Source organism: Equus caballus, chromosome 3 (assembly GCF_041296265.1).
Source record: "Equus caballus isolate H_3958 breed thoroughbred chromosome 3, TB-T2T, whole genome shotgun sequence".
Lineage (NCBI taxonomy): Eukaryota > Metazoa > Chordata > Mammalia > Perissodactyla > Equidae > Equus > Equus caballus.
Genome location: NC_091686.1, coordinates 118,169,424 through 118,195,106, shown reverse-complemented (window position 1 = coordinate 118,195,106; position 25,683 = coordinate 118,169,424). Strand labels below are relative to the sequence as shown.

General features: G+C 49.7%; 1 protein-coding gene across 10 annotated transcripts in view; it reads right to left on the bottom strand.

Moving 5' to 3' along the window:
• Positions 1–25,090, bottom strand: part of SLC2A9 (solute carrier family 2 member 9) — a 225,401-nt gene extending 200,311 nt beyond the window's left edge. For 2 of the 10 annotated variants that reach the window (XR_011437222.1, XM_070262711.1), the window contains exon 1: positions 24,724–25,010. The gene's annotated coding sequence lies outside the window, so the exon portion shown is untranslated. Of the gene's footprint in view, positions 1–1,206; positions 1,401–16,868; positions 17,109–17,842; positions 17,984–24,723 lie in introns of those variants that run through there. The other 8 variants (XR_011437223.1, XM_070262707.1, XR_011437224.1 and 5 more) reach the window with 6 other exon arrangements.
• Between the last annotated feature and the right edge of the window lie 593 nt (positions 25,091–25,683).

The window sequence follows — 25,683 nt, the reverse complement described above, 5'->3', positions numbered from 1 at the left end:
TGTCTAGAACAGGCAAATCCATAGAGGCAGAAAGCAGATTAGTGGTTACCTGGGCTGGGGGAGGGCGTGAATGGGGAGCAACTATGTAATGGATACGATGTTTGCTTTTGGGGTGATGAAAATGCTTTGGAACTAGGAGGAGACGGTGGTTGCACAGCGCTGTGAATATACTAAGTGCCGCTGAATTGTTCGCTTTAAAACGGTTAATTTTATTTCAAGTGAATTTCACCTCAATTAAAAAAACAACTTCCTTTGACCCCATGACCTCTGTTATCATCCCATTTCCTTGCTCTTTGTTATAGCAAAACTCTCCCAAAGAGAATTCACTGTCTCCACCTTGCATCTTCATTCCTCAGCTCATGCCAATAGGGTTTTCGACCCACCACACCACTCAAGTTGCTCTTACTGAGGACATCAACGACCCAAAGTCAATAGTCAGTCTCCTGTAACCTCCCAGCAGCTTCGATGAAGTTGACCACTCCTCTTCCTCCTGGGTCCTTCTGGAAACTTCCTCTTCCCATCTTCCAGCCAACACGCTGGCCTGGTTTTCCCTCAGCCTCCCTGGCCACTCATTCTTAGTCAGCTTGGCTGTTGCCCCTCGCCTACCAGACCTCCCAGGTGGAGCGTCCCAGGACTCAGCCCGAAGCCCTCGTCTCTGCTGTGCATGCTTTCTCCTTGGGTGACTTCACCCAGACTCGGAGCCTTAAAACCATCGATATGCTGCTGACACTCCCAAATCTCTCTCTGGGGCTTGAACCTTTCCCTGGAGATCCAGACTCACCTGTCCACCCACTGGGACAGTGTCCTCACTCCACTTAGAAGCTTCTCAAACATAGCAGGTCCCAAACTGAACTTCCGACAGCCCTGCCCGAATCCCCTCTTTCCTCAGGTCTCCCCTTATTCCAGGCCCCCCTCCCAGTGTCTCAGGCCAAACAGTAAAGACTCCTTCCTTCCCCTGGATTCCCTCCTAGTGGCTGTCCAGGTCATCAAAACCCTCATCAGTTCTGCTGTCAATTATATCTGGGGCAGACGACGTCGTCTCTCACCTGGGAGATGGCCACAGCCTCCTGGCAGCTGTCCCTTCTCATCCCCGACTCCCCAGACATAAAATGCAACCCTCATCATTAATCCACCCCCATAAGCTCCATCGACCCCACCCTGATTTACTTTTGGAATGGCACCAGTCACCACCGGATGAACGTTTACCTGTTGGTTGATGTGTGTCCTCCAGCTAGAATATGCAGCCCGGAGAGCTGAGATTTGGTTGTCATGCCGGTCACTCTCTCTGCCTCCCCAACTCCAGTCCCCACCTTCTCTGCCTGGCTCTTGCCCTGGGAGGCTGGCCCTGAAGGACCGCATCGGCTGACTCCCTTGCAACTGGCCCTTGGCCCAAGAAAGGCACTGGCAAGAGATCAGGGGGTGGAAAGAGAAAGAGCTGGGAGTGTTTCTTCCTTGCTACCTCCCTGCTCTAATTCAGCAGCTCCGGCAACAGCTGCATCCTCCCCAACCACCGCTCCCTGCAGGCGGCCGTCCTCCATGGCTCCAGCCCTCCCTGGGCTCCCCAGACAGCACTTCCCTCCCCTTGCCCTCGGTGCTGGCAGTAAGGGCTCCTTGCTGTCACAGGGAGCCTGGCCATCCCCTCTGTAAGTCATCACACACACCATCTGGGATGGATTCTGTTTCCTCCTGAAACCCTAGCCCAGCCAGCACCTAGGATAGAACGCACTGGAACAGAGTGGGTGCGCAATTAACATTTTTAATTAATTAATTAGCAGAAGAAGGAATAGAAGGAAATCAATATGCTACTTAAAGGAATGAATAGATCAAAGAAGGGAGCAAACTGTCTTTTGTCTTTGAAGTGAAGAATGAATTAAGCCAAGGAGTTAACTTTCATGGAAGCATAAAGGGGAAAGAATGTCAACAAAATCCATTGGTTAATTTGAATTTTGTGCTCAACAGAGTTCTCAATCTGTCTCCTCTATTGGCTTTTACTTTGAAGGTTAAGAGTACAGGACCTTCCTTCCAGCCAGTGGATGAAGTCTCTGAGATCCCCTTGACCTTGGAGCCCCCCGCTGCCGGCCCCACCTTCCGGGCCTGGCTGCACGTGCTCTGAGGCTGTGTGTGGAGCGTTCAGGCTTACCCTCTGCCCGCAGCGGCACAGGCTGTGCCCTGCTCAGGGAAGGTCCCCAGGGCCCGCGCCCCTGCACTAAGGAGAGGGAACGCCGAGGGGCTTCTCCAACAAGAGGGGACCTCCCTCACTAAGCAGGAGCACCAGCCGTGAGCATCAGCTCCTCTGGTCTCCCTGGTTCGCCCTGCTTCTAGCCTGCAAGTCAGGTCTGTGGCTTCGCAACAGCCCCAAGGGTGGAGAACCAGCATGAATTTGGAGGCAAGACCCGCAAGTATCTCAGCCTTCTAAAGGCTTGGGCCAGAGCACGGCAGAAAAAAACAAAACAGCAAATCCAAGTGCCGCTGGGCCAAGACGTTACAGGGAGCTGGGAGAGGAGGCTCTGCGGCTGCCGCCCCTTTCCTTGTCTCTGTTTCCCAAGCAGCAGCTGCCGGGCATGGCGGAGCAGAGGCACTGCCTCCGTGGCATTGGGTGAGGAGGGCAGTGTCTCCAATGAAGTCAGGGGAAGCCAAGTTCTCGCTCTGGGGAGAGGGCAAAGGGGCAGAGCAAGGGAGGAGCAGAGTCAAGACTGACCACCCGCTGACGTCAGTGTTTTGCCCAGGCTAGCCAGGCTGGATCACCCTGTTGAAGTTTGACAGACCTGAATGAGCTCCTGGGGCTGTAAACATCCCAGCCGCTGTGCTGGGGGCTCATTCTACCCTGAGAAGCAGCCACAGGCGAGGCTACATGTGGACACCTATTTGCTACATTTTGCCAGGTAACGTCTCCTCTGGGGAAGAAATCCATCCATCCATCCATTTGCTTACTTATTCATTTATTCAACAAAGTCTTCCTGAGGACTTACTAACGGCCAGGCCCTTTGTTAGTTGCTGGGGATACAGAAATGAATCAGGTAAAGTGCCTCCTGGAAGGAGCTCACACTTGTAGAAGGGAGACAACCAGGTAACGGAGAACTGTAACAGTGGAGAACGTGTTACTTCATTCATTCGACAAACGTTTACTGAGTGTGTACTGCAGTCCAGGCACTGTTCCAGGCACTGGGGATGGAGCAATGAAAACACAGGCAACAATGCCTGTCCTCAGGGAGCTTACGTTCTAAGGAGGGAGACAGATCACAAACAAACCACATAAGTAAATGATACAGTGTATCAGAATGTGATAAGTGCTATGGAAAAAACACAAAGAAGGAGACTGGGAGTGCTGGCATGGTGATGGTGGGGCGGAGTGAATTTTAAAAAGATGGTTCTGGAAGGCCTCACTGGAAAGGTGACATCTCAGCAAAGACTAGAAGGAAGAGAGAGGTTGAGCCACGTGGAGAACTGGGCTGTGTGTTACAATCATCAAAGACCCAAGAGGCTAAGCGCCCGGCAGCCCAGAGGGAGAGCTGTCTGGGGGTGCAGGCAAGGAGACGTCCAGCAGAAGGACAGCCGAGGGATAAGGGCCAAAAGGGCAAGGGGCTACCTCAGTGCAGAGTGAGTGGGTGAGGAGAGTGATGGGAGATCTTTCCAGAGAGGTAAGGGGACAAGAAGATGGGACCAGCCTAGTTGCTTGGACTGGATCCCGTCGGCGAGGGGTTTGCTTTGCGTGGTGGGCTGGCAGAGTGAGTGAGAGATTAAGATGCTGCTACAAGACCACCGGGGCTCAAACCCCAGCTCCACCACTGGCTCTGTGACCCTGACCAAGTCATTTAACTGCTCTGAGCCTCGGTGTCTTCCCTATCTGTAAAATGGGAGGATTCACAGAGCCCACCTCATAGGATCAGCGACTTAGAACTGTGTCTGCGTTATGTGTTCCTCCGAAAGGGTGTGGAAGGCGGCCTGGAGTGGGGGCTGGGCCAGAATGGTGGCCTGGAGGCTCATTCGAGATCTTGAGAATGAGAGCTTGCAAGACCCTTGATCACAAATCCCAGAGCAGGACGTCTGCAGGTAGAGACGATTATCCCTTCATTGGATGCACGGTTCCTAAGCCCTGGCCATCTTCCAGGCAACATGCCAGAGATACAGATGTGGTTCTGGCCTCTTGGGTTTGCAATCTGGCTGTGAGGGCACAGACACCAACATGCACCATGCAGGGCAGGCTTCATAGGGTGTGTGGGGTCAAGGGGCGAAGCTTGACCCTTGAGAAACCTAGAATGCCAGAGAGGGTGGCAACAGCAAGATGCAGGTCATTGCTACCACTTGGAGAGTTTCTTAAAAACATACATTTCTGGCCCCGACCAAGACTCACTGATTCTAAAAATCCAGAGGGAAGTTCTGATAAGCTATAACTTTAATGGCTCCCAGGTAATTCTAACTATCAGCAAAATTGGCAAATGCTGATCCAACACGTCTCTCTCCTTCTGCAGACAAGCAGCATGAGGTCCAGAGATTTGCCCAAGGATGCACAAGCAGCACGTCCCAGAGGCAGGCCTGGAAACTGGAGCCCTTGCTTCCATCTGCATTCCTAACAAATTTCCTAGAGCTTCCTAACAAAGCCCTGCAAACTGGGGAGCTTACAACAGCAGAAATGTATCCTCTTGTAGTTCTACAGGCCAGAAGTCTGAGACCAAGTGCTGGCAAGGCCACGCTCTCCTGAGGGCTCTGGGGAGAATCTGTTCGACGCCTCTCTCTCAGCTTCCAAGGATTTACTGGCAATCCTTGGGGCTCTCTGGCTTGCAGCTGCATCGCTCCGATCTCTGTCTCCGTCCTCACATGGACTTCTCCCTGTGTGTCCTCTTCTTATAAAGACATCAGTCATATTCACTTAGGGCCCACCCTACTCCAGGATGACTTTATCTTAACTAATTACATCTGCAATGACCTTATGTCCAAATAAGGTCAGTTCTGAGATACTGGGAGTTAGGACCTCAGCATATCTTTTGGAGAGACACAATTCAACGCACAACACCATCCAAGGCTTATCTGTTCCTCTCACTGACATATTTAGTTGTTATGGCCCGCTTAATTTCAGGAAGATTTGAGGGCACTGACACTAAAATGAAACAGTTAAAAGGGCTAATATAATAAGAAATAATGAATAAGTAATGCCAAAGAACCACAAAATGGAGGCAGGACCATCACAGTAACAGACACTTTGGTGAGAGACGGTTTGCAGCCAGCGAGGACTCAGTTTCACTCTGAGTGTCTGGACTCCTGACTGCCCACGGGAACGCCTCACACCGGCAGTTATCTATACAGGAGTGTGGCTGGGGTGACCAGAAAGGACCCCTTCAAGCAAAGCTAGCCTTAGTGATGTGGGAGTGTGTCATGCGGGCCTTCCAAACTTGTAGATATTACTCCCCAAGCTTGGTTCACAGGTTGTTGTGGAAAACCGATGAGATGATGCAAATTAAATAATAAGTGGAATAAACAACATTTTTATAGGGCTTTGCAAAATGCTTTCACATTTATTATCAGAGATCATCCTCCCTAGAATTTTGTGTAGTGGGTCCACCCACGCATTATACTCACGATGAGAAGACTGAGGCGCAGAAGGTAACTCAAGGTCACGGTGAGTTGTAAATGAGTCACAACTAAGCTAGATTCCTGGGTCTCAGCCCAGGCTTCTCCCCACTGCCTCTCCCATGACAGCGAGGCTTTAACGCCCCCCACAGCTCTTCCTGTCTTCAGTTTTCAAAGTCATCTCAACCAATCCAACAATCAATCAATCAGTGTGTAAGTCTAGTAAATGGCTATATTTAATAAAATGATTATTTATTTTGGTTATTACTTAATTTACATTATCTCATCTGTTTTCAACAACAATCTGTGAAACAGCCTTGACAAGTATTACTGCAAGGCTGGAATAAAGTCAAGAGCCGCCAACATCCCAGCCAAGTGGGGTTCTATTGAATGAAACCCTGAGACAGGATGCTTGAAGGAACGGAGGTCCCCCTCAGCCTCCATTATAAGCTTCAACCTCCTCTCCAGCATGGCTTCCTTCCAGCTAAGAGAGACAACCACTTCCTAGAGAGTTCTCAAGCTAGAATACATTGGACTGAATCGAATTGAAAGGATCCTTTTAAAGGCATTGAAGACAGCCACTAAGGTGAATCAGCTGGGTTCTGTAGCTAAGCTAGAGTTTGGTACAGTAGCAAAGATGGAAATCAATATGTATTAAGTTCGTCCTATAACAAGCAACAGCTTGTCATTATTAGGAGCCCCTCAAATAAACTATTGCATTTCATCCCCCTAATCATCCTGCAAGAATCCATTTTTGAGATGAATACACTGAGACTCAGGTTAAGTGGCTTGCCTGCTGTCAAACCATCCTGCTGCCTCTCTGTGTAGACTTCTGCCAGGGGCGTCACTCAGGGTGCCCAGGTTTTCCTCCCCGTTCAACCACTCTGCAGGCACCAAGTACCCACGTGACCAGGCTGTGGGCACAGTGGGGAGTAAGTAGGTATGGAATTCTCCAGATGTTCAGACATGTGCTTTCTGGGCAGCAAATACTGGAGGTTCCAGATGAGGGGAGTTACTCACCATCCTGCAATCTGTCTGAACATGAAGCTCCCCGCAAGTTACGGCCCAGGAAACACTCTTGCCACACACACCCTCAAACCATGTTCCCAGATGGGGCATTCGTCCTGCCTCTCTGTCTCCTTCCTGTCCTAGGGAACCAGGTTGGACACACTCAGAGAAGCCTCATCTCCCGCCTTGAGCACAGAGCTTCCCCCTAAAGAGCCCCCAGCGCACCCAGAATTGCAGCCTGTCTGCCCCTCGCTGCCCTGGGGCGAAGCTTGGCTCAACACCTCCCAGGTGTCAAGGCGTGATTGACTGACATTGGCTGGTCAGCATCCTCCCTGTCTCCACTGTGAGGCAGACCACGGAATGTCTCCCTTCCTCCCGAGCACACCCTTGACCTTTATAAATGGGTGGCTCCTAAATGCCTTCTGAAGGACCAGAGCCAGGTTGGCTAATAAGAACATGGATTTTCCAAGCACAGCCCTTGGAATTCTGATTTAATGGATCTAGGATGGGTCAGGGCATCTGAAGTTGAACAAGCACCGACCCCACCACCCTCAGATGGTCCAGATGCGCAGCCTTCAAGCAAGCCATCAGCTTATGAGTGTCTCCCAAACTTCAGCCTTAGTTCGCCACATTGATGATATGGTACTTTAAGTAGAGTTATTTATATTTTTTATCCGGCTTTGCCCTAGGCCAGTAGTTCTCACCCTGGTTGTTCATTAATGCTGCTTGGAGAGTGTTATATAAAATCCTAAAGCCAGGCCCCCTCTCTGGGCTGGAGCATTTGAAAGCTCGCTGGGCAACTGCGAGGTGTGGCCACGGTTGAGGACCACTTCCTTAAGTAATGATGTGCATGAAATCAAACAGATACTAAAATATACGCATAAACACTAAAACGAAAGCTTGCTCACCCACAAACCACCAAAAAGCGCCCTGGGCTCCACGCTTTGAGGAACCCTGGACTAGATGGGACTGTCCTCCCAGTCTGTCAGGTCCCCGTCTAGAAAAAGACAGAATTCTCTTCAATGAGTCTCTGGTACACACTGGAGCCTACCAGGCCACTTCACAGGAGTGACCTCGTGATCCCCCAGGGCAACCTGCCACAGGAGGTCATTACCATCCCTATTTTCCAGATTTGGAAACTGAGCCTTAGAGGTTCCCACATGCTGACTCTTTCAGAACCAGGAAGTTAGCTGCAGAGAATGCAACTCCAGCTGCCCAACTGTCAACGCCACACTTTTCCTATCACGTCAGGGCCAGAGAAGTGAGCAGCCCCGCCTTCCAGTGGGGTTGGGGTGAGGGGCGGCGAGAGTCTCCGTGTGTGCTGGGGTGTAATGTTGGCTGAGAAGAGCCTTTCTTTCCAAAGGGTCAGCATGGGGATCAAGTGTGCTTGGATGAACACATCCCTCTGCGAGCAGTCTGGTCTTACCCCACTCACTCCTGTCATTAACTCCCTCTGGTCTCGTCTAAGATTAGAAAAAAGGAATAAAGTTTCACTACCATCAGAGGAGCCAAGCTTTAATCAGCGTTATAAACATCAGACTTGTCATTATTCAGTTGTTTGTGTGGCTAACAGGCTGGTCCACGACCTTTAATTCCTGGAAAAGTCTAATTGCATGAAAGCTGAGCACAGTTTGAAAACAGGCTGCATTGTTTACTGATCCAACCTAATTAGCTTCAAATTTCCCGAGCAGCTAAAGAGCAATGAGACGCATTGTGTGTTCTCCACAGCGAGTGAGGAGGCCTCTGCTCCCGGACAGCCCCAGACAGCTTGGCATTTGGAGGCTGACCCTTCGAGGAGGTTTCAAAGCATCATCGTGAGGGACACAGTCAGATGCCAGGAGGGAGTCCCCAAATTTATTTTACTTCTGAAGACAACAATGAACGCTTCTGGTTATGAAATCCTAGAATATCAGTCCTAGCAATGCAGGGTCCAGAGGAAGCACGTTGCAGAATTTCATTTTAGAAATGAGGACACAGAGGCCAGCCCGGTGGCGCAGCGGTTAAGTGCGCACATTCCTCTTCAGTGGCCCGGGGTTCGCTGGTTTGGATCCCAGGTGCGGACATGGCACCACGTGGCAAGCCATGCTGTGGTAGGCATCCCACATATAAAGTAGAGGAAGATGGGCACGGGTGTTAGCTCAGGGCCAGTCTTCCTCAGAAAAAAGAGGAGGATCGGCAGATGTTAGCTCAGGGCTAATCTTCCTCAGGAAAAAAAAAAAGGAAAGAAATGAGGACACAAAAGACTCAGAGCAACGGGGCTGGTTATTATCATCTTGGCCCCACCTCTTACCCTCTTGGCCTCACTTCCTAGAACACTGCTGGCATGGGGATTTCTGAGGTGCGAGGCCCTGCAGCACTGAGAGGTGACATGTTGTGCAGCGTCCTTGGTACCCGGGCTGGGCTCTTTCTGCTGTGCTATCAAGATCGCTGGTCTTTGAGCCCCCAGGCCCTGTGCACCACCTCTCTCCAGGGATTCAGCACGGGACAGACCTAAGCCCTCTTTCCCACGCCCGCTGCCCCTGCCCCCCTGGCCTGCCCGCCTGCCTGGCGAGGACGCCCCGGGCCGTGGCCCACTCTCATCCCCGGCCCGCTCCCACCCTCCTGGGGAACGTGAGCTGGCGGGAGCTCCGCCCTGGGTCAGCCGGCAGGTGTCCCAGCCGCCGCACTCCTGGCTGCTTGGCCCTGAGCCACTATTGCGTCTTCCCAAACTTCAGCGTTGGCATCTGTGAAATGGGAGCCGCAACAGCGAACCCACCTGACGGCCGGCTGGGAGGGTGAAGGGTCCTCAGGAAGGCTCGTTCTGTGACTGCCTGGACAGTCTCCTGGGACAACACTGCGGATAAACGTCAGCTGTTGCTATTAAACCAGAGCTCACAAGTAATCCAATCCTTTCCACACTCACAATTTTTGTAACGAAGAAAAGAAACGTCGCCTCACAGTTATGAGCAGAGATGAGTTAGGGAAGCTTGGGTCCCACCGCTTGCAAACTGCGTGAACTTGCACAGGTTTCCTCAAATCTGAGATTTAGCTGCCTCATTTGTAAAATTGAAAACGCAGTACCGAACTCACTTGGTGTCAAGATTAAAAGAGATAATGGAGTAGATCTTCAAAGTTCTCGTCACAAGAAAAAAACTGTAACCATCTGAGGGGAGAGACGTTAACTAAACTTATTGTGGCAATCATTTCACAGTAAATACATATATCAAATCATTCTGCTGTACATAAAACGAATACAATGCTTTATATCAATTTTATCTCAATAAAAGAAAAAGAAGGCACTTACTGAGTGCCCGCTACTTGCTCAGTGGCTGTCACAGCATCTACACAAAGGAGGCACTCAATAAATATAACTGGAATGAATGCATGATTCAATGAATGAATAAACGAAGATTACGAATGTGAAAAGGAACCAGCCCCTTACCGCAGAGATGACAGCCTGAGAAGCGAGACCCGCCAGCCATACTCTAAGGCAAGGATCAGTTCTAAGGAGGAAATGCAAAGTGCCAAGACAGCACATAAAGAAATGATGAAATGCACACGCTAAGACTAAGAGGGGCTTAGTCACGCAGGCCGGACAGGGATCCACTGCCAGAGCAGAAGAGAACGAAGGAAAGTCACGTTCCTAACGGCAGGAAAAAAAACACGTAGTGACTTGATTTCAGCTACTCAGCACCTCTCCTCCTTCTTTTGCAAGAAGGAAGAGCTACACAAATCTCATCTCCACCCTCCCCAACCACGGGGTCAAAAAAAAGAGAGAGAGAGAGAATGTACGAAAAAGAGAGAGAGAGAATGTATGAAAATGTCACCGCACGGTGCTGACGCCGAGTACAAACAAATCCATGAACAAGTTCCTCACTTCACCCTTCCTCTGCACACATACATCTCCACGTTCTCTGAAAATCCACCCTTGGCGCCCTGTGGCTACGTCCCCAGCTCTATGTTGTCTCCCTAAACCTTTACCACCACCTGTCAGTCCCGTATGTGTCTATTTACTTGTGGGGTGTGTGTGATGCATTTTAAAAAATGAGGCCAGATGAGCGCGTGCAGCCAGACCAAGGAGCGAATAGTTCCTCCATCCCTTGGATTCTTCCCTGAGAATAGACTTCAATAAAGGAGCTACTGGGTCAAAACGCCACGCACAGTTATAGTCTCCTGCTGTCTGTATGTTTCACATCAGCGTTTCCCACGACGATGTGGAGGGTGTCTCCTTCACATCCAGACAGAGCCTGGGGTGACAAGCAAAGAGTCCTGAGCTTTATTCCCTGGTCCTGCAATCACGATCAAACACCCCTTCACAGAACCAGAGAGGAGGGAATGCTCTAGAGCAGGGCTGACAAACCCTGTAAAGGTTTTCTGTAAGGGACCAGATGGTTTCCAGCTTCACTAGCCAGATAATCGGAAGCTACTCCTCAGTTCTGCCATTGGAGCGTGAAAGCGGCCAGAGATATGTAACATGCACACGGATGAGTGTGGCTGTGTTACAATAAAACTTTATTTATAAAGACAGGCGGTGGGCCGGATTTGGCCTGTGGGTCACGGATGAGTGTGGCTGTGTTACAATAAAACTTTATTTATAAAGACAGGCGGTGGGCCGGATTTGGCCTGTGGGTCATGGTTTGTTGCCCCCTGCTCTAGAGTGTTCGTATGGATTCACTAAATCTCGGACTTAATGCTTAGTATAGAAATGGGTAGAATGGCCCTCAGCACAGCTCTTAGCAGAATTGAACTTTCCCCAGACAGTGTAAGTGCCGCACACACTGAGCCGTGCCCACCAGAGCGCCCTCATCCTCCTGCAACAAGAGCTTTTGGGAAGCATGAGCGGCAGGTGGGCAGATGCGTGAGTGAATGAATGGATGACTGTCTGTCGGTGATGAATAGCAGAGGGCACGGCGCAGGAGGGAACTGGAGTCGTGCAAAGTCCGTTTCCGCGAAACCCTCAGTTTCCTATGAAGAAGACACTTCCTCCTCCTTCACCTCTATCTCCACGAATAATACCACCAAATGCTCCCTGCTGCTCAAGCTAGGTAACAGCTAGTTAAACTGTCATCATCCTTCTCCTGGACCCCCACATTCAGGTGATTCTGTCTCAGAAGGTGTCTCTGACTGGGTTCTCTCCATTCCCGCTGCCATTCTCCTGGGCCACCTGGACATCAGCCTGTTGACCAGTTTCCCCATCACCGGTCACAGCCTCCCATCCAATTCTCTAACAGCATCCTCTGGGGTAACCTTTCTCAAAGGCATACAGCATCCTCACTTCTCTGCTCAAAACCCTTCAGTGGCTCCCAGCTGCTTCTAGATTAAGCCTCTACTTAAAGAGAGGAGGAAGCAGGAAAATAAGGCAAGAAGGGAGGGAGACAGAAGGGCAAGCATTTACGAGGTCATGTTCCGGGACAGCACTGTGCCAGCAGCATCACTAAAGCGTCTCATTCTCTGGCCCGCCCCCACCCCCAGCCTCTGCACCCGCCTCCTTTCTGACCGTGCCCTGCAGACACAGGCCCCCAGACAGAGAACTCGGCCTTCTTCCCACATTTCTCCCCCTGCGTGCTGTGTTCACCCTGCAGGCAGGGGTGCCCCTTGCCCACTCTTTCCACCTGACTGACTCCTACTCATGGTTAGAATTTGCCTACGATCCACACTTTTCTATGCAGCCTTCCAGGACAGCTTCAGGCAGAGTTCATGGTCCCCCCTCTGGAGTCCAGAATGCAGAATTCTGGTGCCTGGGGCCAGGCTCAGAGTGGAGTTGAGTGAATAAAGGGCAATCTATTTTGGAGAACTGATACTGATCAGGATTCAACAGTAATTATCTGTTCGTTTGCGTGGCTCTTCAAAGTTAATCCTCGAGCAAGCCCATCAGGACCAAATGCCAAGCGAAGAAATCGAGAGGAAACCATGCTTCACTGAACTGTTAGGTCACCTGCTTTCCAGGCTGCCTGCTCACTTCCCTAGGGAGAAAAGCGACCTTTAAACCTCTCTGTGCAAGTGCTTTCTATGTGTTCTTTCATTCACTCCAGGATACAACAGTGCTGTCATTCCCATTTGACTCCGAGAAGTCAAGTAACTTGCCTGAAGTCACACAGCCAGGAATTGGCACTGACTGCCCTCAGTCTTTTCCCACACCAGGCTGCGCCCGCCGACACAAGAGAGACGGAAGTGCAGTTGCTGTGCTCTCCCCATCGGTGCAGTAGCAACTGCAGAGCCACACTCCTCTTCTGAATTTCACAGGGCAGTGGAGGTCTCCTAGACCAGACACTTGCTGTTGGTTTTCTGACCCTTTAGAGATTCTCAGGTTGGAAGAGCCTGGAGAGGGAGAGCATGATCTCTAGCATCACAGCCCCTGGGCTCGATTGCACTGTGTTGGTTTGGAGCCTTCTGAAAGCATTTTAACCGACAGGCTTCCTGACACACAGTATCCCGTGGCTGCTGGCCTAGCCACAGACAATCTCAGCTCCATACGTCCCTTCCAGTGGTGAAGACTCCAAGTCGTCCTACCCTGAGGGGGAGGGAGCTGAAGTCCCTCCTCCAAGGCAACGCTGGCAGCGTGAAATCTTAACTTCATGGACACAGGTTTTCAAGCCGGATACTTTGTGTGCTGGAGAATGGAAGCACCGCCCACGCTGTCTCCCTGTGGGGGTGTCAGCCCTTCTCTGCTTCTCACTGTGACTTTGGTTATTGACTTTCGTAGGTCAAGGCAAAAATCAACAAACCCAGTGCTTCCCCGGTATTTGGTGAAACACCCGGCAGGGTTTTTTACTAGAACCGAAAACCAGACTAATTGTTCTAAATACAGTCCTTTTTTTTGCTTGGAAGCAGAAAGAGACACGCAATGAGACCTGGCTGATGCGGCATGCTGGGGAAGGGAGGCAGTCCAGAGGACTGCAGAATCTGCAGATGTCTGACTGACTTTGAATAAAAACCACTAGTGACATGCCATTTCCTTTTTGGCAAGATGAGAGTCCTCCCTTCATAAACATCAGTAAGGAAATGATTGTGATGAATAGGCCCTGTGGTTTACAACAGGCGTATCCATCTTACTCAGTGGGTGCAGCCAAAGTGCTTGGGAAATAAACCGATGATTATAAACCACACATGAAAAAGTCAGGAAGGTAACAGACATTTCTCCAAAGATGATATACAGATGGCCAATAGGCACATGAAAAGATGTTCAACATCGCTAATCATTAAGGAAATGGAAATCAAAACTACACTAGGATATCATCTTATATCTGTTAAAATGGCTATAATCACCAAAACAAAAAACAACAAATGTTGGGGAGATTGTGGAGAAAAGGGAACTCTCATACACTGCCGGTAGGAATGCAAACTGGTGCAGCTGCTGTGGAAAGCAGTACAGAGATTTCTCAAAAAACTAAAAATAGAAATACCTTATGATCCAGCTATCCCACTACTGGGTATTTATCCAAAGAACTTGAAATCAACAATTCAAAGAGACTTATGCACTCCTATGTTCACTGCAGCATTCTTCACAATAGCCAAGATGTGGAAGCAACCCAAGTGCCCATCGACTGATGAATGGATAAAGAAGATATGGTGTATATATACAATGGAATGCTAGTCAGCCATAAAAAAAGACAAAATCGTCCCATTCACAACAACATGGATGGACCTTGAGGGTATTATGTTAAGTGAAATAAGCCAGACAGAGAAAGACAAACACTATATGATTTCACTCGTATGTGGTACATAAACAAACACATCACAAAGAAAACAGTTCAGTGGTTACCAGGGGGAAGGGGGTTGGGGGGTGGGCACAAAGGGTGAAGAGGAGCACTTATGTGGTCACAGACAGATGATAACGTACAACTGAAATTTCACAATGTTGTAAGCTACTATGACCTCAATAAAAACGAAAAAAAAGTCAGGAAGGAAACACGAAAAAATGTTCACAGTAGTTTCCAGAAATGTGTTGGTTCTGTTTCCCTCTGCTTTTCTAATCTTTTCAGTTTTCCTAATCATGAAAACATATTATTTTGAAGTAGAAATTAAACTTTATTTTAAAACAAGTGCTTACAATGATTTGCAGCTTTCAAATGATCTTCCAATTCAACACAAAGCAGCTTCCGCTCTATTTGCTGGCCAAGCCTTTGGAAATCATGTGCATAGTTTTATTTGACATCATGTGCGCAGACAGGCTTTATGATATATATATTTAAAAACTTTTATTTAATTAAATACTTTCAATACTAAATAATTAAATACTTTATTTAAAAATAGGCACACGTTTTTATGAGATAGCTATATAAAAAGACACATTCCAGCTCAGTCTTTGGGCAGGAATATCCCAAGTCCAGATGGGGAGTTTTCGGTGACGAAAGCTCACTGTCAGTGCTGTGGCATGTTTTCACATCTCAATAATTATTAACAGATTCCATGTTGCTGGCTCCCACAGGCGTGTTTAATTTATGGCTCGGAAGACTCTTGAACTCCTGGCTTGCATCATCATTTGTCTTTTGAACTATTTCAAATAGGGAAATGTTGATATCTCAGAATCTTCCAGTTCAAAGTGGTTCCACTTTGATGATGGGCATGCTTCTTTCCCTCAAACAGTATCTTTTCATACAGACTCTTATTTAATTTTCAGAGCAACATGGTGAGCTATGACATTCAGGGTTTACGCTTTTATGAGTTGAATTGTGTCTCCCGAGAAAGATAGATGGAAGCCCTAACCCCTGGTACCTATGAACGCGACCTTATTTGGAAATGAGGTCTTTGCAGATGTAATCGCATTAAAATGAGGTCATTAGGGTGGGCCCTAATCCAGTAGGACAGGCGTCCTTACAAGAAGTAGAGACAGACACGCACAGAGAGAAGGCGTGTGACAATAGAGGCAGAGGTTGGAGTGATGCAGCCACAAGCCAAGGGACGCCAAGGATTGCCAGCCACCACCAGAAGCTGAAGAGGCAGGAAGGATGCTACACAGAGTCTCTATCCAGAGGGAGCGTGGCCCTGCTGGCACCTTGATCTCAGACTCCAGCTTCCAGAACTGTGAGAGAATAACTTTCTGTTGTTGGTGGTACTTTGCTATGGCAGCCCTGGGACACTGATCCAGTACTCTTTCAGCTTGACCATTTCCGACTATTCTTGTCCCTTTGTCACTTTAGCTTCTCCCAAGGTCACCACCCCTCACTTTTCTCCATAGTCTCTTCATCTAAGTCAGATTCCAGCTTTTAACTTATCGTCCATACCAATATCCTAAACGTTCTCCTCCCCTTCCTTCTTCACACCTCTCGGCCAGACCCCCAAGCCTGGGTGGTCGTAACTCTACACTTTCTCTTCTGCCGGGTGGACAGGCCAGCACAGCTGGTGGGTTCCATTGCACACACGTGGCACCGTGCTCAGAAGGAGGCCATGCTGCTGGCATCTCACTCTCCACAAAGTGTTTTCCAAGCCTCCTTTATTTTTCTTCATCCTCTACCCTCCGCATCTACTCCTGGCTCTCAGCAGGTGGCCGTCACGGATGCTATTGATGTCGCACCAAAGGCCCCTTGTTAGCCAGCGCACCCATCCTCCAGCTGCGGTGAGAGTTGCTGATAAAATCTCACCGCTGCTCCTTTCTCTACAGAACTTTCCTCAGGTGACAGGAGCACCTTGCCTGGCAGGACACCAACCCCCAGACTCAGCCAGTGACTATCTGATACAGGGTACAAACAGCAGGCCTCCTTGCCTTCAGGTGGAATAGCAAGTGGATGGAGGAATGATTCCTTCATTTAACCCCCCAAAGAGTTCACGGCCAATTACTCAAGTAACCATACATGAGAGGAAATTAGCAATCAGGCATTTCAAGGGCTGTTACAGGGTCTGGGGTGACACTGATATCCAGGGACCCAAAACATCATCATGGCCCCCCATTAGCATAATCCATTCGGGAATCAGGTAGTCAATATAGTTCTGGCCCAGGTATGTCGCACTGTGGTGCACTGAGTCAACAACCCACCCTGTGGTGATTTCCCTGGTTCATTAACGTTTTTAGGAGAGACACACTGAGTCACTGGAATAACTCTCACACTGGCTTTCTGACCTGCAGAGTAAGAGTTATTGTATAACAAAGGCCAATCTGAAGCCCCAGAACGTCCCTCCTGCCAAGACAGTAAATGAGAAACAATACTACATCCCAGGGGGAACGGCAGAGATCAGTGCCGCCCTCAGAGTCTTGGAGCTTCCAGGAGCGTGATCCCCATCATATCCCCATTTGATTCACAGTCTGACCCTACAAAAACCACATGGAGCACAGCAGGAGACCCCAGAACTGTAGAAACTTAACCCAGTAGTAGCCTCACCTGCAGCTGCTGCCCGATGTGGCATGTTTTCGAGCGCAGATTGTCACACTCTAGGGATGTGAAACGCAGCTGTCAACTGGCAACTGGATTGTTTCCCATGCTGATCAGAAAGGAGGATCAGAGCAGTTCAGCTTCACGTGGGACAAACACGGTACGCATTCACAGTCTTGCTCCAGTGCGCACACACTCTTTTGCTCTCTATCATGATGTGGTCTGAAGGGACTTGGGCATCTGGACATCCTACAGGACATAGTTACATTTACCATGTTGATGGCATTGTGTTATATACACTTGAAACGCATGAAGCAGTAATGTTCTGCTTGCTTTGGTACAGCATCTTCATTCCAGAAGGTGGGAGATAAAGCTTACAGTGATGCAGGGGCCTGGCACATCCGTGAAGCTCTTAGGGGTTCACTGGTCTAGGGCATGCCAGTCTATCCCCCACTCCCTCTTGAAAAGAAGTACAACTTATGACAGGCCTCTCCAGGCTTGAGAGGCGCATAGTCCACACTTAGGGATAAGACCTCTATTTGTTTACCAGATGTGGAAGGTTCGCGTGGGACCCAAAGGAGGGAGGGGCGGTGCAGCAGGCCCAGGCTGAGGCATAAGCAGCCTTGACCCTGGGCCGAATCGCCCGGCAGACCCCACAGAACCACGGGCATCTGTGGAGAAAGATGGCAGACAGAACTTCTGGCAGGCCCCAGGAGGGGAGTCACAGTGCAGGCCACCAAGAGTCTAGAGCAAGGCCATGCCATCTGCAGCAGAGAACTGCACACTGTTTGAAACCAGCTGCTGGTATGCTGCTGGGCCCTGGGAGAAAGTGGGCGTCTGAACATGAGACATCAATGCCACTCATGACCTTGGCATTTTCTAAGGTTGGGCAGGGCCTGCAGGAAGTGGTACATACGGGAGTGAAGGGCCAGAAAACACAAGCAAACTGCATGAACAGGGGGCCCATACCCCAGGGTACCTGCCTCTGTTGCACTGATGCTTCTCTCTTAGCTGATGCTTCTCCCCTCAGTTGATGCTTCTCCCTCAGCTGATGCTTCTCCCTCAGCTCATATCCTTCGCCTGGTGGGGAATCCCCTTTGACCAGCTGTCTTAGTCTGCTCAGGCTGCCATAACAGAAGGACATAGATGGGGGGCCTTAACAACAGAAATTTGTTTTCTCACAGCTCTGGAGGCTGGAAAGTCCAGGACCAAGTTTCCAGTAGGGTTTAGTCTTTGGTGAGAGCTCTCTTCCTGGCTTGCAGATGCTGCCTTCTCTCTGTATCTTTGCATGGTGGAAAGAGAGAAGGGGCAAGCTCCGTGGTGCCTCTTTTTACGAGGACACCAGTCCCATCAGATTAGGCCCTTACCCTCATGACCTCATTTAACCTTAATTACTTCCACAAAGGCCCTACCTCCAGAAACAGTGACAGTGGGGTTAGAACTCTAACACACGAATCTGGAGCGACACAAACATTCAGTCCTTAAACCAGCTGACAGAGAAGGAGAGTAATCTGAGTGGGAAGCATGGATGGATCAGCTGGGTGTGGGTGCAAGCCAGAAACAGCCTACTGCCGAACTGCAGACCACTCAGAGGTGGCCTGAAACACACGGTTGGAGGAAGTCCTCCACGGCCAGAGCTTCAGGGGTGCCTCCAGCCATCCTCTTTGTGGCCCGAAGCAGAGGCACAGGGCACAGCACACACGGCTCTTTCTAGGCTGGCCCCAGCCTGACTCTCTGGCGTCATGTCTGCTGGCTCTCCACCACGCTACACACGCTGTTTCCTCACCCTTCTCTAAACATTACAGATCTTTTCCCAAGCTGTCCCTCTGCCTAGACACTTTCTCCCACTCGGAGAACGTTTATTCATCCTTCAAGACTCAATTCCAACGTCCTTTCCTCACCCTGCCCACACTTACAGAATTGGCGGGTCTCCCTCTGCTCGCCTGGCGTCGTCTACCCAATGTAAATCCTGGCGCTGTCATGCAGTGCTGCAATTCACCACAAACGCCGTTCCCTACCAGGTCACAAGGCATCCACAGGCTGACAGCTGTCAAATTTATCTGTCCGACCCAGAATGCTCCCCCAAGCTCCAGGCCCGCATATCCAACTGCACACCTGACATACATTATCACCTGGGTGACTCACAGACCCTTGAGTTTCTCCCTCAAACTCTCCCCCATCCTTGGCCCCATAAGTGCCCCGATGTCTCAGTAAGTAGCCCCACCAGCTTCCTTGGTTAGCTAGAAACTTCAGCAGTATTCTTGATTCCCTCTGCTTCCTTTTCAACCTCTTCGAAGCGTCAGCAACTCTTACTGGTTCTAGATCCAAACTGTCTCCCACCTCCATCTCCTCTCTCTCTGGCTGCCACCTGGCTCTCAGCACCTCCCTTGGAGGATCGTCTCTCGACGGCATCCTGCAGCACAGGGAGGACCCTCTGAGTGTCTGCCAGGCCCTCCCTTCATTCCCCATCCAGCCCCTCCTTTGTGTCCTTCCTAGCACTTGTCACTCTTCACAATCATTCTGTCTGCTGACATGGTGTTTGCTGCCTTCCCCAGGAGGGCGAAAACCTACGTGTGTCTTGTTCACAGACACACCCTAGCAGCCTGCACGGTGTCTGACTCATAGAAGGTGCTCAATAAAAGCTTAGTGACTTGGTGATGAAGGTGTCATTGAAGGCAGGCTGAGCCGTTCCTGGAGCAGGTTCTTGCGCAACATGCAGACACGGACAGTACCAGCTTCCACCGTGGAATCAAGCACTTTTAGCCCGTGTTTCCAAACCAGGGTTAACAAAGTCAAACACAATCACAGTAAGTGCAGCGCCAGAGGGCAGAGGAAGGAAAGGCAACCCACTGGGTGAGGAGCCCACACCTCTCCCTTCTGCACTGGCTTGAAGTCACTGGCGGCACTTTCCTCCTGGAAACTGGAGCAGTGCTGCGAGCAGAGCCGAGGTCCTCAGCCAGGAAATTACATCCTGATTTCTTGTGTGCAAATCGTCTACTCTGGAGCCCCAGGGAGGATGGGCAGGGGGAACTCGCCCTGTCACCCCATCTAGTTGACGTCTGACAACATTTAATTAAGGACATCTCCTCAGCACCATCCACCTTCGCTCCCACAATGCTTCATTTTCACCCCTTTTCTTTTTCCATTTAAGTGCTCATGTGTAAAAATGGAAGAGGGCCTACTTCTTGGGGAAAAAGTTGAGAGGGCTCCAGAGAACCATGGTTCCATTTCTAAGGTCAGTGATAACGTTGGTCCTTGCTGTCTGCTGATGCTCTGTGTCTGCGGGAAACCACACTGCATTCCTTGCCTGGGTTTTGGTGGTGCAGGAAGGCAGGAAGACAGAGAAACAAAGAAATACAGTTTTAGAGTCTTGACCTCTCTTATCTGGCATTATTTTCTCCCAATTCTGATTTTTAACGTTTTGTTTAAAAGCCCATTTTGTTCTTTGAAGAGTTAAGTTAAAAAAGAAGACAGCTTTATTATAAAAAGCAGCTGCATCAGCTGAAACCCATGTGGGAGACTTGCCAAGTGGACATCATCTGGTTCTCTTCCTGTTTTCGTAGAGAAGAAATAAGGGAACTGAGGCGGGTGACTCAAGTCCATCGTCTGTGGTCATAAGAACTCGGTCCAAAGCCAGCTGTCCTCAGCCCCCGCGTTCCTGGGCCTTCAACGGGAAGGGAGGTCAGGGTTCTTGAGTGACTGCTATGTGCTGGACAAAGCGCTCATCTGAGCTTATTTCACTGAGTCCTCAATCGCCCTGCAAGGGCACCATGGAGAGCCCACAGCTGGGAAGGAGAGCTTGAGTGACGTGCCAAGGGCACATAGCAAGGGCTGAGACGAGGTGAGATTCGAACTCAGATCTGTCTGGTTCCAAAGCCTGGCGGCTCTCCCTCATGTCCTTCCTCCCCGATTCAAGCACCTACATGCTCACATCTGCTCTGCCTGTGAAGGCCCGTGGCTCAATTTTCCAGGCCCCTTGTCAGTGTGCTGAGCTCAGCTCATTTGCCGGGGCCCAGGGTCTCAGCCCACCCTCTGCTCTTTCCTCTTAAAATGTAGTCAGCCCTCCAACATCCACTCCTTGGGGGTCCTCCAGCCATCCCAAAGGGCCTATGCACCAAACACAGCATCCCAGGTTTGTTCTGGGGCATTTGCATTGATCCCTAGAAGGAAGAGACATGTAATTCAACGGTAATGAAACTTTAATGACAATAACTTATTGATTTCTTTGCAGATGTTATACCTCATAATAACCCTAGAAGGGGAATGCTATTTTTATCCAGACTTTACAATGAGAAAACTGAGGCCCAGAGCAGTTCAACGATCCTTCCAAAATGCAATGAGCAGTGAGCAGAGCAGAAGCCAAACCAGGCCAACAGCTCCACCTCACTGCACAGACTCCCAAAGTTCGAATGCCTAGAAGTATGGGCCCCAAATTCAGACAGCCAGGGTTTATATTCCAGATGTGTGACCTTGGGAAAGTTACTTAACCTCTCTAGTTTTCCGTTCCTTCATCTGTAAAGTGGAGATGCTAAACATCCTTCCTGCTTCACAGGGTCCCCATGAGGATTAACTGACACAGACATGTAAAGCCCTTAGAATAGTGCCTGATACGTGGGCTTCATAGATGTTAGCTGGTATTTTTCTTCTAAGAATTTTTGTTGCATGAAGCATCATAGGGGCTGGGGTAAGAATCTTAAGTGAAGTCAGAATTCTAGAAGGTCAAACTGACGCCTTCAGCCCACTCTCGCCAGACCCGTTTTTTTTCTGTAATGCCTCTTTTCTCTTGCTTTGATCTAGAAATGAAGAAGGGAGGAGTACAGAATGGAAGGAACAGCAATAGTGATGGGAAAGAAGGATTTCTCCAGTTCCACCTCTTCTTTCTCGTCATGAAGTGGGTGGAACTGCAATGTGGGTCTCAGCCTTGCTGTTTATAAGCGGCATGATCTTAATCCAGTTACTTAATCTCACGAGTTCCAGTTTATTCTTCTGGAAGATGAGGAGAACAGTATCAGCTTCACTGGACTGATGGAAAATTGACTCTAACGACCTATGGAGAGCACTCCCCAAAGATGGTGGCCCAGAGGCCTGCAGCCATCCACCAGCACAGTGGCGAGCCTTCACTCACGTGACCCCTTGGCCCTGGCTGAGAGTTTGTTTGGGCTCACAGACCCAGGAGCAGAATTATTGGAGCCTACATAATAAGTGTACTTAATTGAGAAAGTTTGCATCTCAATGTTCTCCCAGGCACGTTCCCACCTCCAATGGGGTCGGTCTCCACGCCCACATCCCCAACAACATTGGGCGTCACCTGCTGAAACGGTGTTGACATTAGAACTGGGATGACTGTGCCCCACCCAGAGGGCCTGTGCCTCACACACGAGGGCCTCGACTTGGCGAGTGAATCACTCGGCTCTCCCGGGGCAGCCCGGCTAACAGGGTGTTGGTTTCATCTGCACGTCTCTGGGAATTAGCTTCAGTGGACTCTCTTCAAAGACTTGCCCCAGCTTCCTGTTTCCGTGTCTGTGATCTGCCCATTAATTTCCTTTGCCACTGCTCCATTGCGCTTCCTGTCTTTCTTGGTGATTTTCAGAAGTTGCTTGTGCATTGTAGACATAATCCCACGTCAGTTTCAGATATTACAAATGCTTTCTTCCCATTTACCATCCATGAACTCGTCCTCGGTGTCCTTTCATCCAGTAGACATCCTCCATTCTGACATGATCTAATTCATCAGCTCACTGAATGGATCCAGCTCCTCTGAATGGATTTCAGCTTGTCAGGATGCCTCTCATCAGAGAAGCCCCCAGAATGGAACAGAACATTCCGGATGTGGTCTGAGCAGTAAAGTGCGACTCCGTGTGACTGAACCTGGAATCTAACCGCAGAGCCGCCTCGCCATTGATCTGCATCACACACCAACTTGTGAGTTTCCATCCACCATTTCAGACTGTTGAGATCATGTTGGATTTTCATCCTGAAACTGCACAGAATTGTGTCATCACAAAACGTTAACAATCATCCATGTTGTGTTTTGGTTGACGTCTTTGACAGGTCGAGACGAAGGACAGCACATGCCACTCCGTACCTTTCAGAGATCATATGATGCATGACAACAGTACCCTTACTTGCTGAGTGACCTTGAGCAAGTAATTCAACTTCTTTGAGCCTCCACTCTAGTATGGCAATGATAGCAGCACCTATGTCATCGGCTGCCTTGAGTAGCAAATGAGTTAATCCATGGAAAGCCGCTAGAACAGTGCCTCACATGTTAAAAGTGTGATAAAAGTGTTTGCTATGATTGTTGGTATTATCGTAGTGTCACCTCTATAGTGTTAGGAGATATTGAAATGGAGTCTCAAAGAGTTTAAATAACTCGTCCCAATCATACTGCTGGTGACAGCAGAGCCAGGGCGGCATGCTCCTTCCTCGGACCCCACAGCCCATGCCACTTCCATTATGAGATGTCTAGGTGAGCTGAAATCTGCTTCTCTACCTGTCCCTCACTCGGCTTTGCTCTTGGTGTCTAAGGGCACAGAGAATCAAGGCTACCTCTGTTCCCCACCACAGGCATGCGAGCATTTGAAGAGAGTGCTCATGAACCCCTGCCCCAAATGACCTCTCCTCCAAGCCACGTGATCCTTTCCTTTAAAGAAGCCTTCTGGCCAAAGAGAAGTCACTGTTTCTCACACCCAGACACATTCTCCCTCCAGTCTTTGCCATCGGTGTCAGTCAGTGGTGCAGAGACAGGCCCACAGTGGCTCAGGCCAAGAGTCTAACCCTGCTCCATCGCTCACTACTTCTGTCACCTGACATTTAATCTGTCCCATGGGCTCTGCTGCTAAAACGGATCCCACAGCTGCCCATTCCCATCGCTCCACCCTGAGCCGTCACCATCTTGCCCGCATCGCTGAGGCGCCCCCCCAACGGCTCTCCGTGCCTCACCCTTTCCACCCTGCAATCCAGTTGCCCTCAACAGTAAGATTGATCCTTTTAAATGTCAATCAGATCATGCTGTTACCCTTCCTAAAACCCTCCAGTGGTTTCCCATTTTCCTTAGAATTAAACTCAAACCACTTAGCCTACAATATTCCGATGATCTGACCCCCACGGTTGTCATCAACGTCACCTCCCTCTGCTCTTCTCCTTTCACTTTCTCCAGCACCCCGGCTTCTCCCAGTTCCCTGAACATATATCCCATGGAACCAGCCATAAATTACAAGGCCTAAGTGGACATTCACACGCACCTCCAACCACGTGTCGCCCAGCCTGCTCCTGCACCTTCGGTCACACGTGTTTGTCACCCTGAGGTTGAGGCACAGTCATCTCAACACAACCCTCCCTCTCTGTTTGTCTTTGTCTTTAACATCATCCTGGAAACATGCTCTGGGATATAAGACACACAAGAGAGCAGAACCTCTGGGGTTTTTAAAAGACATTTAACTTGTTCAAACATGTTTTTATATCATCCAACTGGATTCACACAACCGCCTGAATTGTTTCAACATCCCCACTGACAGACAAAGGAACTGAAGTGTCATTTATTTGTTTATTATCTAATTCACTTTTGCCAGTTATTCATAAACTCTTTAATAGACCCTTCCTGAGGGTGTCTGCAATTGGTGTTGTGTTGAGAACATCACATACATTACTGCTACCCCTGGATGCAGCCCAATTGCTCAGAAGTTAAAAGGCGAAGTCACACACATCTTAAAATCAGTACAATAAGATCATTCTTGGCAGAGAGAAGACCAGAACTCTGTCGTCCGATCCCTCCCCACTGGGCCCCCGGGGAGTTTATCGGATTGCTCCCGAGGTTTAAAACAACCGCAATCCGTGCAGCCACAAACACTAGACAGCTACTCACCACCTCGGGCGCCGCGCTCAGACTTGGTGCCAGAACTCCCTCTGCGAGAGCTTCAGAGTGCAAGGCCGCTTAGGAACGTACTCAAGCTCCGCCTCCTGCCCGTGAAGTTCCCATTGGCTGGACTCCGGGTCCTGCCTCCAAGGCCTCACCGGTCTCTCGGGAACTTCCCTGAAGCTTCTTGGCCTTTTCAGTAATGTTACCCCGGACCCCGACTTGTTTTCCCAGTCCTGTTCGGTTCGCCTTGCTTCTTCAGGGCTCCTTCCTAATTTGAATGCAGTCCTCCCCCTTCCACCGGGTGTGAGGTAATTTCCTTGGTGACTAAGAGTTTCCCCGTCCTGACCCGGGGTTTTTCAACCTCGGCACTGCCGCATTTAAACCGGGTAACTCTGCGTTGTTTGCAGCATCCCCGCCCCCTCTGCCCGCTCGATGCCGGTAGCAACCTCGCACCCCCTTCCCATTCCCTCACTACCCCCCCCCCCCCATCATGACGACCAAAAATGTCTCCAGACACTGCTAAATCCGGGACAAAATCACCCCAGGGTTATTTCTCTTTGGGGGCCGGGGTGGGAAGGTGAGGTGCGTGTACTTTTATTTTGTTAAATTGTTTGATTGAGGTCGCATTGGTTTATAACCTTGTGTAATTTCAGGTGTGCATTATTACAGATCCGTTTCTGTATGGACTGCATCATGCCCACCACCACTAGTCTGGTTTCATCCATCACCATACATATGTCTCCTTTTACTCCTTTCCCCTATCCCCCACCCCCTTCCTCTCTGGTAACTGCTACTCTGGTCTCTTTATCGGTCTTAGCAGGGCGTCTTTTTGTCTTTTCCAATGCCGTGTTTACTCAGGCAAGGGAAACAAAAGAAAAAATAAACAAATGGGACTACATCAGACTAAAAAGCTTCTGCAAGGCAAAGGAAACCAGCAACAAAACGGAAAGACAACCCACCAACTGG